Consider the following 16,934-nt stretch of genomic DNA (forward strand, 5'->3'; position numbering starts at 1 on the left):
CGTATAAACGAATAATTGCCTTGTACAATCCTACTTAAAAACATTGAGCTTACCCATTACATCAATAAGTGTTTAACATTAAATCCTTATTTTTATGTCCAGCTTTGGACACAAGTGCACACTTATTTCTTGAACATTTCTGTTTCCTGTAGACTCTTATCTAATGGCAAACTATTGAAGTTGAACTTCTCTCATAGAAAAGCTCTAAACTAAATTGAAAACTAATTTTGTAAATCATAGAACCATGATACAGAAACTCCAAACAACAAGAACATACTTCACTCTGTGCACGACACATAATGAACAATTTAGCACCACTAAACTATACCCCGAAACACACAAAATGTTTTTTTTTTGTTTTTTGGGTTTTTTTGTACAGCGTGTAAGATCTTTGGCAGAGGGTTCCAGCCATGGTTTTCTCTACTTTCTCTAAAAACAGTCCTGTACTTGCCAGAAGTTCTGTTTTTTAATGACCTTTCCAACTCAGGACGATGTTTTGCCAAGACATCTCTGCTGGCTTTACAGATGCCCAAAAAAATAATGAGTTGGAAAAAGAAAGCTACAAATTCAGTGCATATACAAATATTGCTTGGTGATTTTATAGATAGAAAACATAAACAAACGTCTTGAACTTGGGGTCGGCTCTAGCTAAGGAGGTAGAGCAGGTCATCTGGTTGGCGTTGTGATCCTTGACTGCTCCAAGCGTGAAATGTTTGTTTGTGCATGCCTGAATAGCCTTGAGCAAGATACTGAACCCCTAGTTGCTCTCTAATGCATTCATTAAAGTATGAATGTGTGTGAATGTTATATAGAAAGCAGTTCAATGGGTGAATGAGGCATGTTGTATAAAGCGCTTTGAGTGCTCAAGTAGAGTAGAAATATACAGGAACCAGTCTATTGCACAGAAAACCAGTAATTAGTACAATAAAACCTTTAAATATCTCCAGTGGGATGGGAAGATTATATTGTTATATATGTATTTGTAACCCAAACATTTTACAATCATCATTACAATCCACCCCCCTTAAAAAATAAAATAAAATGTTTAGATTCAGTTGACAGGCTTTGCTTTAGGAGAGGTCTACCTTGTGATGCTGTTGCAGTATAAGTCTATATTGTCCTCTCAATCATACCCACCACTTTGCCTTTTTGGTCAGTTATAGTAAAATAGCATTATATTAAAATATACTTAAAATAAAGCTGTTTATCTGGTGGCATCACATATGCATAAAAGTGCTCAGTCAAGATTTCTAGAACACAATAATTCTAACGATGACACAGAGAGACTGTTTCCTTTGGTTGTATTTTATTAAATAAAGAAATGTCAGAAATAAAGTCTAACTGACCAAAAAATTCTGATGTTATCAAAAGACTTTTAACTTTCTTCACCCTTTCTTCAGAAGCACCTATATGTAGGACTGTTCAGCACTTTTCATCTATCACATCAGCAGCCTGGCAGAATATTTCCACTCCACCTCCGGCTGCCTTTACTAATTAAAGTACTTCAGTAATTGAACTTTCTATTTTCACCTGTACTCGTCATATGCTGGCATGAGTTAAAGGATGGTATTAACGACACTGCTGCCACAGGAAAGCGTGAGTGTGAGACTGTAATAAGGTCAGAAGAATTGCACCACTGTGCACGTGTGCTTGCTGATCTTCATGAATAGCTGAGCTGTGTTTTTTTTAGATCGAAGAGGCACAGGGTGGATTTGTGTGTTGCTGCGTTGTAAACATCTGTGATCTACCTTGTGTGTGGGCACAGCGTGACATATGTGCCCATTTCCACCGCTCACTGATATGATGAACAGGTGGGTCAGCGTGTGAAGAGCAGCTGTCAGAGAACTAGCCCATACATCTTCCCACACAGCCGAGGCATTTGCAGGCAGCGCACGGACAAAGAGAGACTATCCCCAGCTTAAGAGGAGAATTGCATTAGAAAAAAAAAATTAATTCAATTGCGTCTCCAGCTTGTCCTCAGACAAAAGATCGTCAGGGAAACAAATCATTGATCTTTTCAAGAGCAAAGAGGAGATGCTTGCTCGTTATGAATTTTCTCGTCGTGACGGTGAATTGTTTGCCAGTAGAAGAGGAGTGCACGCTTCATTAAATGTGTGAAATCCTGCACTGCTTTGACAATCACTCTGCAACAATCATGCAGTCTGATTGCACACTATATGTGTAGTCAGTACATGGATGAGTGCAAGCCTGTGAGAAAGAGCATAACTGAGATTCCCTGTGCCCTTGTTTGTCTTTCTATAATAGAGGCTCATTGGTTAAAATGTCAAGAGGAGCAGTCTCCAGAGACAGAGGAGCCATGCTGTGCTTCATAAGGGAAGGGCACCTTTAGCTGGATTTGTATTCTGCGTCCGATGCTATTCACCCAATCAAATGACATCACGGTCCTCAATCTCAACACCATCCCAGGCAGAGGAAATGAATAAAAATAAGTCACCAGAAAGGAAATAACAATCCTGCTTTGGTAAAATGTTCAAATTCAGCTAAAATATTAAGTGAAAATGGGACCGGTATTGACTGTACATAACCTCTAAAATGAGGATATAAATTAAAGTTTTCACATTTGAATTTGTAATGTCTGATTTGATTCCCTCAGTTTAAAATGAAGGGGAGAAATGGAAAAAGCATTTTTGTTTAGAATAATGAGAAGCTTTTTAGGCATCCATCCATTTTCTTAACCACTTACCCAAGCCAGGGTGTCTGGGGGGCCTAGAGCCTATCCCACAGGTTAACAAGATGAGAGGTAGGTATACCTTTAGCAGGATGGTAGTCCATTACAGGCCAACACAGAAAGATAGACAGCACTCACATTCACCTCACATAACTTAACACCCGTGTCTTTAAACTGCGGGAGCATGCCAGTGTACCTGCAAGGAACCCACACTGGTACAAGGAGGACATGCAAACTTCAACACAGAAATCCCAGCCAGATTTAAACCAAGCAAATTCTTACTATATGGGTAGAGTGGCAATGCAGTGATTAGCACTGTCAAACCAACTGAGTTACTGCAAAATCAGATTGCAAGATCAGGCAATAATAACCAGAAGATAAAAGACATCACATGTAACAGAATCGCTTTAAAGCAAGCCTTTAAAAATATTTTTAAGGCGTGATTTAAAGAAGCCACTAATTCTATGAACCAGATCTCCTCAAACAGAGTCTCAGTTTTCAGATGGTGTCAGCAATTCCATGTGTCTCATCCAGTTGTGCTTTACAAGTGATTAGTAACTTATTAAGATCAGTTCTAAAATGTACAGGAAGCCAAAGCAGAGAAACCATGATAGGAGTGATGTAATAGTGTCAGCTAAAACCAGTAGGTTTTGTCCTTCTGTGACCTTTCCCTGCACACGATTCCTGCTGTACTCATTATGGCCAAAATCCACTATTATTCTCAGACATACTACACAATTTGCACTGTGCAACTCTACATCAATGGGTTCAAAGCACACTGGTGCCTCGCAATCTGCATTAACACATACCTCTATTACTTTCTACTCGAATGTTTACTCAGCAGTAGTAAGGTGCAGAGCCTCAGTGGACAGAATGTGCCATTTCCTAGTTTTGATGCCCCAGAAAAGAATCGCCTGATATACCTCCTTCATTTCTCACACGACCATCATGGTTTCACTTCCTTTGCTGGCCAGGTGATCGCAGGTCCTGACACTCCACTCTGCTCTTGTAACCATACAAGAAATGAAAGAGAAGCTCACTGATGAGGTAGGAAAATATGGTGACCTTTACATCCTGTGCTCCTGGGAGTGTAAAGATCATTTTAAAAAGACATAATGAAGCATAATGGAGGTTGGTGCTCAGTGATGAACCCAAAAGATGTGACACAGCACTCAAGTGAAATTGGTGCATTTTAACTTGAACCTTTTCCAGACACTGAATTAACTGGGAAAGTTCAGTTAACTCAGTAAAAGCAGGTAATTTTAAGTCTTGTATAAGTTATTTCACTAAAGAATTTGTGCTTGGTTGTTCATGTATTTCCTGCAGCTTCTTCTTCTACACAATTCAGCAACTAATGTTGCTGTAAACAGTGTTGGGGAGTAAAGGAATACATGTACCGGCATTAAGTATTTAAATTACAAAATATGAGTAACTGTATTCCATTACAGTTACCGTTTAAAAAGGTGGTTTTCAGAATATAGTAACTTTGTTGAAATAAAGGGATTACACGGCGGTCTTTTCCTGTTTCATATGTTAGACTATGCCCTCTCTATTTTTGGTAATTTCACGCCGGTGGAAACCCAAACAAAACGCATTAAGAGCCTCTAATGCCTGGGTCTCAAGCTCGCAGCCCATGTCACCTCTACTTGCGGCCCGCATAATGACGTGATGAAATATTTTTAAAAATTATTGTTCCAAAAATTATTTAATATAGCGGCAATAGGCAGAGTGTTTTACAATCATCACCCTAAAGAATTTAGCCTCATGGGCAGTGTAGCCCAGCTGTAAGTAAGCTATTAAGACTCCACTGTACACTGTGTTCGTGTTTTCCTCCGAAACAATAAGTTCCGTTGGAGCAGCCTTTCAACGCCTCTCTCTGTCTCTCGCTAGCAAAGTTGACCCCGACAACAAAGTAAAGCTAGTTTTTAGTTACGAGCCCGACACAGAATCCGACATATTAGCCAGAGGTCCCTTTACTACCGTTTGGAGCCGTGGATCTGTTTTATATAGGCACGGAATAGTTTTCTATATGAGATCGGTGCAAAAAGTGCAGCCTTACCTAATGTCCACCCTACTGTTACTCATTTTATATTAAGATTTAAAAATGTAGTTGATATTGGTATGGCGAGTAGCCTTCAGTAATAGTAATAAATCACACAGCAATAGTACATTCATGTAGTTGTAAAAAGCTTGGTAATATATTAAGTAATCCAAAGTATTCAGAATACGTTACACTCATTGAGTAAATTAACGAAATAAATTACAAAATACATTTTGGGGCATGTATTCTGTAATCTGTAGTGGAATACATTTTAAAAGTAACCTTCCCAACACTGGCTGTAAATGGATGTCGCTTAAGATTGGGTAAAGCTGAGTTACATACACAGTGAGAAAGGGACAGTTCAAGCCCAAAGTGTCACGGTACTGGGTCATGTGACCCAGTGTTTGAGTTTTAATGTATCCTTTTGTATTCATTTGTGTTCTAGTTTCAGTTTAGGTCATCTAGTTAATTTCTAGGTTGCTGTTTAGTCCTTTGTTTCTTAGTTCATTTTGTCATCTTTCCCTGTACTAAGTCTCCCTGGATCTGCCATGTTTCATGTCTGTGTGGTTCTTGTTGTCAAGGTCGTGTCATGTCTACGTCTCCATGTTTCCTATTTTATTTTGAAAGAGTCTGGTGTTCTTTGTTCATTGTATTCAGTTTCACTTCCCCTGTCCTGTCATTGGGTTCATGTGTGTCAGCTGTTCTCCCTCATGTGTTCCTCTACTCTCTCCACATGGCCTGCCCTGGCAGCTCATGACACAAAGTAAATTTAGATGTTTTTACTCTGGCTTAAACAGCTCTTTGTAAATAACTGTACTACACTATTTTGGTAGAGAAATTTCTGCAATTTCTGCAATTTAACAACTCAGAAGAACAACTCATGGTTCCCACATTTGTGTCCTTTGCAAGAAATCCAGGCTCTGCAAGAAATCCAAAACATTGCTCTGGAAAACTGGAAGTCAGGAAAACATACAACAGAAAGGACCAAATATGGAAGAAACAAGGATGGAAATGTATCAAAGGATGTAAAACTGACAGCAGCAACAGTTACAAAGTAAACAAAAACACTTATTTCAGCTAGAACATAACACTCCAGAGCTACGGAAGTGTTGCTGATATTTCTGACAGCATTAGGAATGTAAATATTAACAACATTCCTCTCAGCAGAGCTGTAACATTAGGCACACACTTCTGATTTGACAAAAGGGGAAAAAATTCTCTTATATGAGGCAAACACCATTTAGTTCCATTATGCTCAAAAACAGGGAGGCATCTCTACAGATGATATCTCAAAGACTCTTTAGGATGAATGTTCTACAACTTGCCACTTTAATTTAAGAGACAATTCACAGCAAAGTTTTTGGCTTTGAACTTCTCACTTTAACTATTCTGCACTCAAAATAAACAAAGTTCTTGCAACTCTCCATCAAAGGTTTGCTTAATTTTCCTGCTGTGAGCTTGCGTTTTGAACTGCTGCTGTATCTTTTTTGTTTTTGTTGTTTGAGCGTGTAGAGTCACATGTTGATGATGAAGTAAGTGCTGGTTGTTATTATCACAGTCAGCAAAAGCAGACTGTGTGGAGAGTGAATAGACAGTTGGAAACAAAACTATAATTTAACAAAAGGTGAGCTGTTTCATAAGGCTGATTTTTTTTTTTTTTTTTTTTTTTTTTTAAAAGGCACAAAAATTGCACAAGGCAAACCGAGACGAGAATAAACTGTAACCTAAACTGAGAAAACTAAACATAAACATGAAGAAATCCTAAACATGAAAATGGAGACATAAATACTTGGAACATGGAACCATGGCGTGAAACAACAGACGAGCTGACAATGAATACATGACAACAGACCACATAGATACACATGAGGGTGATGAGGGCAGTGGAAACACATGGGGAAACAGCTGATACAACTGAACATGACTCCACAGGGGCCTAAGACACACATGGCGGTTGGGGAATGAGAAACAAGGGGAAACATGTAAAGAAGAGGAGGCAGACACGACACTAGCCAACATAGTGGGGGAGACACAGACATGGGAGGAACCTAAACTGGGAAACCTAGAGAACTCAAAGAGACCTAACTGAAGCTTAAACTATACAAATAGAACATAATAATACAAAAAGGCATGAAACTCAACATGCTGGGTCAAAGACCCCAAAACCATGACAGCTATAAAGTTAACAGTGTCACAGCTAATGTACAAAGCTGAGCGTTTTGTCTCTGGAGGAATTCCTGAGTCAAGGGAAGAACAGCAAATTACCTCAAAGTAACTGTCCTGGAACAAAAACATTATATTTACAACACTATTCTGTTACAGTAAGAACACACTTGGCTGCAGTGCTGTCATTGTTGATTCCCTTTAACCTCTGTTTGGTGAAGGTCGAGCATCACGCTGTGATCCTGGAGATGAGTTACTGGTTATCACATGCAGTCTCCTATTAACCTTCTCTTAATTCAGCTGATATATAACCACAGTTTGTGCTTCAAAGCTGAGCTGTTGTGTAGAGGCAGAGACAGAGTCTGATCATGTGCAAAAAACATTGAATGCAAACTGTTGCAACACTCTGCCTCATGTCTGAAGTAAGGACAGTGGGATGGAGGATGCACAAGTGGCTGTATGTTTCAGTGTTATTTTGATACAGATCAGCATATCATTGCAGCAGGTCTAACAGACCACGCACGAAGCAGTAACTACACTATCCATGCTATCTAACAGGTAAAATTAACAGCTCACTGACTGCCGGACTACATGCACAGGTGTGCACGCTTTTCCACCTCACTCAGTGAGCGAGTAACAAAGCAGCACGAATAGTGATTTCATGAAACTAAGCACGCAGGATCCTTCAGGGAAAACTTCATCACCTTAAATGAAAGCGGTGTGCATATGGGAAACCCAATCAACAAAAAAATCTGGAGCGCTGCTGTTCGCTTATCTTTTTGAGCCCTAGTGTAAGTCTGGTACTCCCTTAATAGTTTTATAATATTCCAGCAGTGGCTTACAACATATCAGGTGTGATTTAGTGACTTTCCAGTGACTATAATGAGGAGGAAAAGACCAGTTGCACTCTGGTGTGTAACACTTGTCCCTTCAGGCTCGTTGTTTTATATTTGGTTCATTTCTCCTCCTGTTCTTTTTCGGAATAGGGTTGAAAGTGATCACAGAGGACCAGAAGGCAGTGCCATTAGGTGAGTTACTTGCTGCGGTGTCTTCAACATGCACTTGCCCTACAGTCCCTCCCTGTTCTCCTCTGGGTCAGAACTGTCTAGCTAAAGCCCATTTCAGGTCTCTTTCCTGCAGCTCCCACGTTGCGGACTTAGGCTCTGACAAGCCACATTTTCCGCACTAGCAATGTAGTTACAATTCTTCTTTGGAGAACTAATAAGAGAAAGCCTTTGCCAGTCAAACAAAAAATCCAATTAAACAGCAGGTTTCAGTGCCAGTAATTAAAGAAGCTGAGCTGAGGCTGCTAAATAAGACACAATAAACACACACTTATTACTGCTCCTCATCCAATTGTAATGCGACTTTTGTTTCAAAGTTTCAATTCGTAGCTAACCTTACAGTAAATGTAAATGCTTCTCTTATTGTAACTCCAGCAAAGTACCAACACAAAAGAAAAGAAAAAAGAAAACAAAACAACATTTAAAGAAACTTTTTACAACAATTTGGGACCGCACTTATTTCAGGTGTGCAACATATGTTCAGGTATATGTAACGTATATGTTGCATCAGCTGTATATAATAGAAGGACATAGGCACCGTGACATCAGCTATAAGTTTGTAGTCATCTTGGGTTTTTAACACTAGACATCAAAATTGAAGGGCGGATCTATACTCTGGAAAATCGAGATTTTTTTAAAGTCCACAGATCTCAAAATAATGTTAGTGACTTGTTGGACACAATCTAGCCAAGTCAAGTGAGAAGTACAGCCCCTTTTTCCTAGAGTAGTAGAGAAAAAAATAATTTTTTTAATTTGTTCATTTGCCAGAAACTACAATCACATCTGTGTGCTCTTTTAAGCCTTTTGTGTCAGTTAGTATTCAAAATCAGTCAATCAATAAATCAGTGAATCAACACATTAACATCAAATTGTAACATTTGTTGCAAAATCGCATTCGTTTTATAATTCTGCTTGAAAGATATGGGCCAAAAAACCCCAATATAACTAAAAGAAATTTAGGCTGTCTGAAAAGCTACACGCTGTAACATTCATTAATGTGCTGCTGTTCTGTGTGCTAAAGGTGAACACTATTGTTCTCATTTTCAGCCTAAAGGCTTGTTTATGTTTAAGTAACTTACTTGGTTATTTCTGAACACTTTAAGCTTGCCAACTAGTCTTTCTATTGCAGTGTGTATTGCATGTGTATGCCCTCTAAAAGACAACTACTTTTCGTCTCTGATCAACACAACGCTGATGTCTGTAGGTGTTAGTTGCACATTGAGTCCCTGCTATTAAGCATCAGCAGATATGTTTTCTGTAAACACTGAGGCACAGACAGTGGAGGTCAGAAAGCACACCGCACACCACGTGCTGTTGCTTTGTCTTTACATGCAGGTAGAACACTGACCTGCTATTTCCTCCACATTCTTGGCAGAAATCTGTTTTCCCAGTCATGAAAGAAGAATGAGTGATGTGGCCGAAGCCCTCCCCTCCGATTCTTTCTTTTCACTGCCTCTCATGTATTTATTAAATGTCAAGCAGCCAAATATTACTCTTTTTTTTTCCCGGTGTACAGACTCTTCAGAATGGGATGTTAGGGTTGCAACGGCGAGGCAGGCGGCACTAACCTGGATGGATGAGCACCCAGGACACAGCCTGTAATTTAGATTTCATTATGATAGTGGTGCAGGTACAGTAAAAGACGAGAGGCAGTTTGGTGATCCATCACAGCTCCCCGCCATCTTCTTCCTCACCAAAGGAAAGTGTTGCACGGTGGAGGAGAAGATGGTTGTAGCACATGGTAATTAATAGGATGGATTTGGTTTTTTAAAAGAGGGCTTGGGAATGGTGACTTTGTTTGTTCTAAGGCATGAGGCCTGCTGAGTTGCAGAATGGGCACTTGGAGTGGATCAAAAGTTGGACTCTGATGAAAATTGATGGGGAAGTGAAGTCTGGAGTGGCTTCTAAATTAAGGCAGTGGTGAGGATGGACATTAGGGAGGACACTCTCTGTGAAGCAACTGATGCAACAAGACTTACATCAACTGTTCTGTGTCCCTTTGGCTCGCGACACAGCTTAAGAATCAGAGCAGCGGGATTAGCGTAATAACATAATTTCCCTGGGATAAAGCTGGAAACTGGTCAAAGCATGCTAATGTTCCAAATGGGTATTTAATAAGCTATGCAAAGCAAGTCAAGCGAACAGTGAGCTGCATACATTGCAGTCCTATTAAAACTTTACCACATCTCAGCTCTTTCCTCTGATCTGTCGAGCTGCAAACCCTAATCTCGCTCCCAGATGTACCTTTTTTTTTTTCTGATGCCAAAGGTCTGAATGTCACCTCCTGCAGTCGCTTGTTAATTAGATGTTGTTAAGATGTCCACTCTGCAGCAGCCTTATCAGTTTAATTGTCTTATTAATGAGCTTCAACGGTCTAAATGATTTAGTCTTGACATTTCAAAGACTTTTTTGATGAATTTGTACTCCAGCTATAGACAGTGTCCTGAATCATGAGCTGATCACACATCTTGTCACGATTTCAAAAGCATTTTCAAAAACATCCAGAACATTTTCTGGCTTTTTCTATTCATGTTTAATTCTGGTTGTATTTTCATTCAAATTACTTGTGATTTTGAAAAACTTTTTAAGAGGCACTATTTTGCTCTTAGAAATACCTGATGAAGTTATTGTGCTTTGCACTCCAATTAACTTTAGTCAAATGCCAATTTGTTGACTGCAGCCTGTTGAGGCTGGCTTTTAAGTTTTATGCACTTTTGAAAAACCTTTTAGTATTGCACACAGGAACACCTCAAATCCACCCTCAAATACAGTTTCTGAAATTAGATGTAGAGTGCAGCCTTGTGATAGACAGCCAACCTATTGAGGGTGTCCCCTGCCTATCACTCAGAATCAGCTGGGACAGACTCCAGCTCCTAACCACAGTAAACTGGATGTTGGGAAGAAAATAGATGGATGGGTGGACTTAGGTTCATATTCATGAGACATAGCATCCCAAAACAGATAAGTGAGCTACATTCTGCTATCAGAACTAGTTGTCTCCACTCTTTATGTTATATAAGGCTAACCCACTGCTGCCTGTAGCTTCTCCTAACTCTTAAATAATATTTAATTAAAATTATTAAAAACAAAAAACACAAAAACCACGGGAAAACTATAAAAAAATTCACATGCACTGAACTGACACGCTATTTTCCTGCACTCTCCTTACCTGCTGCGTATACTCACCAGCTCTACTGCTGTGCTTACTGCCACCCCAGCGAAGAACAACCGCACAACTCCCAAACAATCCCCCAGAATGTAAATTACCTTCAGCATCGCTGCCAGCTGAATTACAATTACAGTGCACACTTTATATTTTCCTTGATAGCCCGACAATCAATGCAATGCTTCCTGGATGGCAATAAGTGCAGTTGAAATGCTGAATCTCACAGGTAAAAAAAAACATGCATTCTGAGAACTGTAGTCTGACTTCCTTGTGAACTGAGTTTGTGTGATTTTAAGATTTTTTTTTTTCTTTTTCCTCTCAAGAGGTAATTTGGGGCTTGATGGCATCAGGCAATCTGATTGTAGAAGCCTGCCAGCGATGTGGGCTTCATGCCATCAGGCTGTGTGAGTGTAAAAAGCCACTATTTGCTTCTGTAATTTAGAGCCACGGAGAGTATTGTGGGGATTTAAAAATCATTTGACGAGGCTGCCATCCTTTCAGGAAAGCAGCCTACGGTATGCCAACAAGTGATTCAATTCAACCTGTCAGGCTTTCCACAAACAAATATCAAAACTCTTAAATCAGAAGTGAATGAGCAATCCGAGGCCTCTATCCAAGCTCGTATTGTAAAATGTAATACTTGTTTCACAGTGATGCTTAAAACCGGACAGCTGTAGGAATTTCAAATATACACAAGCATCTGTTCCTTTGATACTTTCGACAACCTGTTTGAAGGCAAATGAATCAGCAGCACTTTTCCACATTCCTGTTTGAGGTAGAGGTGATGGCATCTAACATGTGGCTAACAACCTCGACTCTTGGAAGGAATGCAGCCTTGGCCTGCAGTTAGCTGAATGGCGATCCAGGCTATCCATCAGGACGGGTTATTTTCTCCACATCAGCTATGTTGTTCCCCTCCCACACAGAGCTGCGAGAGATTCGGCTTTGCAGCGTGCAGTCACTCTGTCTTTTGCTCTCCCTCTTCATCGCTGTTCTGCTGTCTCGCCTCTCTTTTCCTCCTGTCCCCTTTTCTCCCACCTTTCTCTGTCAGATCACTGAAAAGCGAGAGATTCCCCTCAGTTGTTCCTTAATCCTGTCAGCTGCTCCATTTAAGGTTTTGTTTCTTTTTGTTTTGACAGAAATGCCTTGAGGCAGCAGTGTAGACTGCTGAGTCAATGCAGCAAGTCACTTTCTGTGTGCCATAAGCAATTTCAAAATTTGAATTTTATTTCTGTATGTGAATAAACAAATGCAGTTTGGAGTGGTGGGAAGTATATGATCTCTGTGTACCTAAGTAAGTACTTATTTCCATCCAAAATTAATAATCATTAAAAATTGCATTTTACCAAAATATAAGCCTAAGTATAAGCACCAGGTGAAACGGCACAAAGATGCTGCTGCACCAAAAACCGTCTTGCTTTGGCTGCTAGGAAATTAAAGGAGTTTTTTTGCACTTTGCATGGAAGATGGCAACTTCCACAAATGCTCACCATTTACTGTACTCTGTAGTTTATCTGCAGTTTTTCTTTCTTTTTCCTGCTCAGCGAGAGAAATTTAGTTTGTTTTGGGCTTGAACAAGTGTATTAAAGTCAGGTTCAGTGCCTGAGGTGGAAAAGCAAAGGTCACTGAGATAGGATCTATATCTGAATGTTAAATTCCATCACTAAGAGTGTTTGTTCACATATGAATGTATGTGCAAAGCAAATAAAAGGCTCTACTTTTGTGTAGAAAATTCTCCTCTTTGTGAGAAGAATAGAAATCCAGTAGTGATACTTATTTGAAGTGCTCTGCCAGCAGTGAATCAGACTGCAGGTCAGCGAGTTCAACATGAACATCACTGGATACATTATCCACACCGCAAGTGAAATCATGTGCATTTCACTCTCAACTGTTTTGACGTCTTCAGTTCGCCTTAAAAAAACGATCGTGCTGGGCTCCAAACATGGGTGAGAGCCAGCTGAGGCGATCAGCTGATGGTTTGGCTTCTTTCACTGTTTCCATGTGAGCAAGAATGTTGCTCACATTGGGTTGAAAGAAACTACAACTTTCTGCAGACTGTATGTTTCAAATGCAAATGCAAGTGCCTTACAGTTTGGTGTTTAATTAATTCATGAGTGCAGTCACATCAACTGCAGGAGCAAGACCTGCCTTCTGTTCTACACCTGAATGTCCCCACCTGTTTCATGCCTATGCTGAACCACCTGATTGCTGTGTGGTAGCTCATTTCACCATGCTCAATCTCATGAACCTCGAAAACGCAACAATCTGTTTGGGATTCAGTGCTCTCACCCTGAAGAAGTTAACCACATTGTTGTTGATGTTGTAACTAAAATATTGAATTTTAAGCAGCTCCTGATGTGTAATACAATGCTGTCTTGGGTTCATTTCAGTCATTTTATGTTACATCCTATTCAAATGTCTGAAAACCATAGAAAAATTACAAGGTTTTAACACCTGCCAGTTTGTCCCATTTCAGCCCCAGTCTAACCAAGCATGCGGTCATCTCCTTGAAGTCACTCCCTGTCGTAGTCCCTTTCACTGAGTGCGTCGCTGCCAAATAATCCATAAATTCAAACTCTTTCCTTATCCCACATACATAGATAAGTAACTACACAGTGTCACAGTCATGAAGGGCTCTTGTCTTTTTTTTTTTTTTTTTTTTTTTTGTGGGAATTCACAAAGCTGGTAATTGCTGCTCTATTAATGGATGTGCTAATCTCGGTTTAAAAAAAAGCCCTTGTTGCTTTTTGAAGATGTCTGTTTCTGCTATGCATCAGTCTTATATTTCTCAACATATTTAATCTTGTAATGGCAATCTAAACTCAAACGCACTAATCTGTTCTCCAAAAACTACGCCCATGGCTTTACCTCTGAAAAAGTCCACTTGTTGTTCAAAATCCTACATTCTGCGTCAACCTATTTTTTTTTTTTATGTGAGTTGACATCTTTCAGGACTAGCAAACTAACAGACTTTAGACTTTAGAGCTTTTATTGTCATTGTGTGGTTTCTTGCACAGCGAAACTGGGTAGCTGGACCACAAAGGTGCAAAAGTAAAGAAAACAATATACAACTTGGAAAAAGCAATATATATATATATATATATATATATATATATATATATATATATATATATATATATATATATATATATATATATAACAGCTCTCATAAACATCTGTGCGCACACATTTACAGTAAAAGCAGCCTTGCATTGACACACACACACACACACACACACACACACACACACACACACACACACACACACACATATATATATATATATATATATATATATATATATATATATATATATATATATATAAGTTTAAAGTTCTTCAAAATAAAAGCAAGGAAAGTTGTTTTCTGATTTCCCACAAAACTGCAAAAAAAGAGTGAGAAAAAAAACAAGAATTCTTTATTTGAGCTACGTAACATTGGTGAAGAAAAAAACTCAGGATGGGTCACCACAAGCCTTCATTGGTTAGGATGAAAGAAAAGATATCCTTTTATTATGTGTACTAATGTATAGAAGTCTGCAGTGGCCAGGATGGCCTACTGAGCAACTCCACCTGGAGGACTCCACCAGAAAGACAACAATCAAACATTAAGCACTGAGAAGGTTGAGGACAGGTCGTGAACATGGAGCGCTGAAGCCAGAGATATGCACAGAAAAGTACACTATGAGAGTGAAAGAAAAGGCAGAACACAGTGCAAACTAAGGGAGAGAGAAGACAGAGTTTATGCCTCGCAGCAGTGGAATTTAAATGAATGGAGAGGAGAAAGAGAAAGGATTTCCAGCAGCCTGGCCCTATAGCAGCACAACTAAGGGATGGTTCAGGGCTACCTGATCCTAACTATACTCTTTATCAAAAAAGAAAAGTTTAAAGCCTGAGCTTAAAAGCACAGATGGTGTCTGTCTCCTGAATCCAAACTGGGAGCTGGTTTCATAGAAGAGGGGCCCGATAGCTGAAGGCTCTGCCTCCCATTGTGCTTTTGAAAACTCCAGGAACCACAAGTAAGCCTGCAATCCGAGAGCAAAGTGCTCAGTTGGGATAATATGCTACTACGAGGTCTTTAAGATATCATTCAGGCTTTGTAGGAGGAGAAGGATTTTAAGCTGAAGAGGAGCTGGTAACGGAGAAATATGATCCCCTCACTCTGTCTGCACTCATGCTGCTGAGGACCTCGAATGCTGGATTTTTACTTGCAATGGCGTATTTTTAAAAATAGTATTTAATCTGTGCTTTTGCTCATTTAATATGTGAACCAACAATATGAACAATGATAAAATGCATCAAAAGGTGCTGTAGAAAATAATGTGACACAGCACTGTGGTGTTTCTTCTGACCCAATTAACACTTCAATGTGTCTTTTTTATTTGTATTTTTGTTTGTTGTAGTATGTGTACAACAAATGTGCAATTTCTTTAATATCATCACTCTCACCACTGTTATAGAGGCTTTCTTTCTGTCTTTTGTTCTTTCTTTTTTTTTTTGTTTAACCACAGCAGGCATCTGTGAAAAACCTTTAAAAACTCTTTGGTTTGAGCAAGCAGTGTACAAACAGCAAACACCAAGACCAGCTGGTAAACTTAATGTGTCCATCCATCCATATATCCAGTGTTTTCCAGTTCTTCTTCTTCCTGCTGGAGTCCTCCAGTTAGAGTTGCTCAGTAGGCCATTGCTGCAGACATTCTATAAATTGGTACACATAATTAAAATAATTTAAACTCTTTGTTTTTTAGCTTAAATAACAGTATCATCTGGTAATAAAGACTTACCTGTTTCTTTAATGTAACTATTTGTGTTATTGCTGTCTATATTTTCTGCACATGCTTTATCAAAGTGAGAAAAGTCCCTTTGTATCTGTAAGCTTCCTGAATGTGAGGTTTGATGGATAAGGTGACAATGAAGGCATAAATGAATCAAACTGAAACCTGAGACTAAACAAACCTAAGTTCCACATCCACTCAGACTGAGTGGACTGGTATTCCCTCTGAAGAGCCTGGTGGAGGGCTATTGCTGCTGTTGCAGACACTGGCCCACTTAAGGGCCACTGGTGAGTTTCTATCTGGGCTATCATTGATCCCAAGGCAGCTCCCAGTTAATGTTTAAGCTACCTAGGGCTAGCTGTCACGAGCAACACTGATTCTCACTGATCTCATCTGCAGTCTGCCTCTCCCGTCTATTTTTGTACCCAAGGGGGAAAAGTTTGCTACTCTAATTCCTTCCATGTCTGAGAAGAACATGCACACTTCTGTTAGCTCAAGCTCTTTACTCCTTTGGGGACTGAGCATGGAGGACTGTGGATATGACTTTACTGTAAGAGACCAGAATATTTCTTGCAGGAAAGGAGCCAGTAATGTTGTTTTGAATTTTATGTAAGATGTGAGTATTTTGCTGTGCTGCATTCCCTTCTAAATATGTTCACACGCAACTGGAAAGGTAATTTTAGCCAATCAGCATTTACTTATGATTTAAATTGTTGTGTTTCCTCAAATGATACAAGTTTTAGCTCCTTTTTGTTTTTTCTTACTGTTTTGGTATGTTTGCATTAATTTGCTTTCAGTGGAACTACCACAAACATAAATATACTATACATCATACAAAAATACTGAGCAGGAAAATGTCATATTTTGAGCAGTGAATGCGAGCGATGCTATTATAAAGTGGTTGTGCTGATTGCATGTCACCACAATAATGGCTCTCAAATTCAGTGATTCACTGAATCATTTCAGTGAATCACTACAGTCAAAGCAAAGTATGAGAAATATTAATAATTACAAATATTTGCATGGTAAGAATTAA

At 39.3% G+C, this 16,934-nt stretch overlaps 1 protein-coding gene across 1 annotated transcript in view; it reads left to right on the forward strand.

The window, feature by feature from the left end:
* LOC120730878 (inactive dipeptidyl peptidase 10-like) overlaps window positions 1-16,934 on the forward strand; it is a 246,633-nt gene that overhangs the window by 68,522 nt on the left and 161,177 nt on the right. The window lies entirely within an intron of this gene.

The sequence above is a fragment of the Simochromis diagramma genome, unplaced genomic scaffold, assembly GCF_900408965.1.
Source record: "Simochromis diagramma unplaced genomic scaffold, fSimDia1.1 OVJJ01000343.1, whole genome shotgun sequence".
NCBI classification, from domain to species: Eukaryota; Metazoa; Chordata; class Actinopteri; order Cichliformes; family Cichlidae; genus Simochromis; species Simochromis diagramma.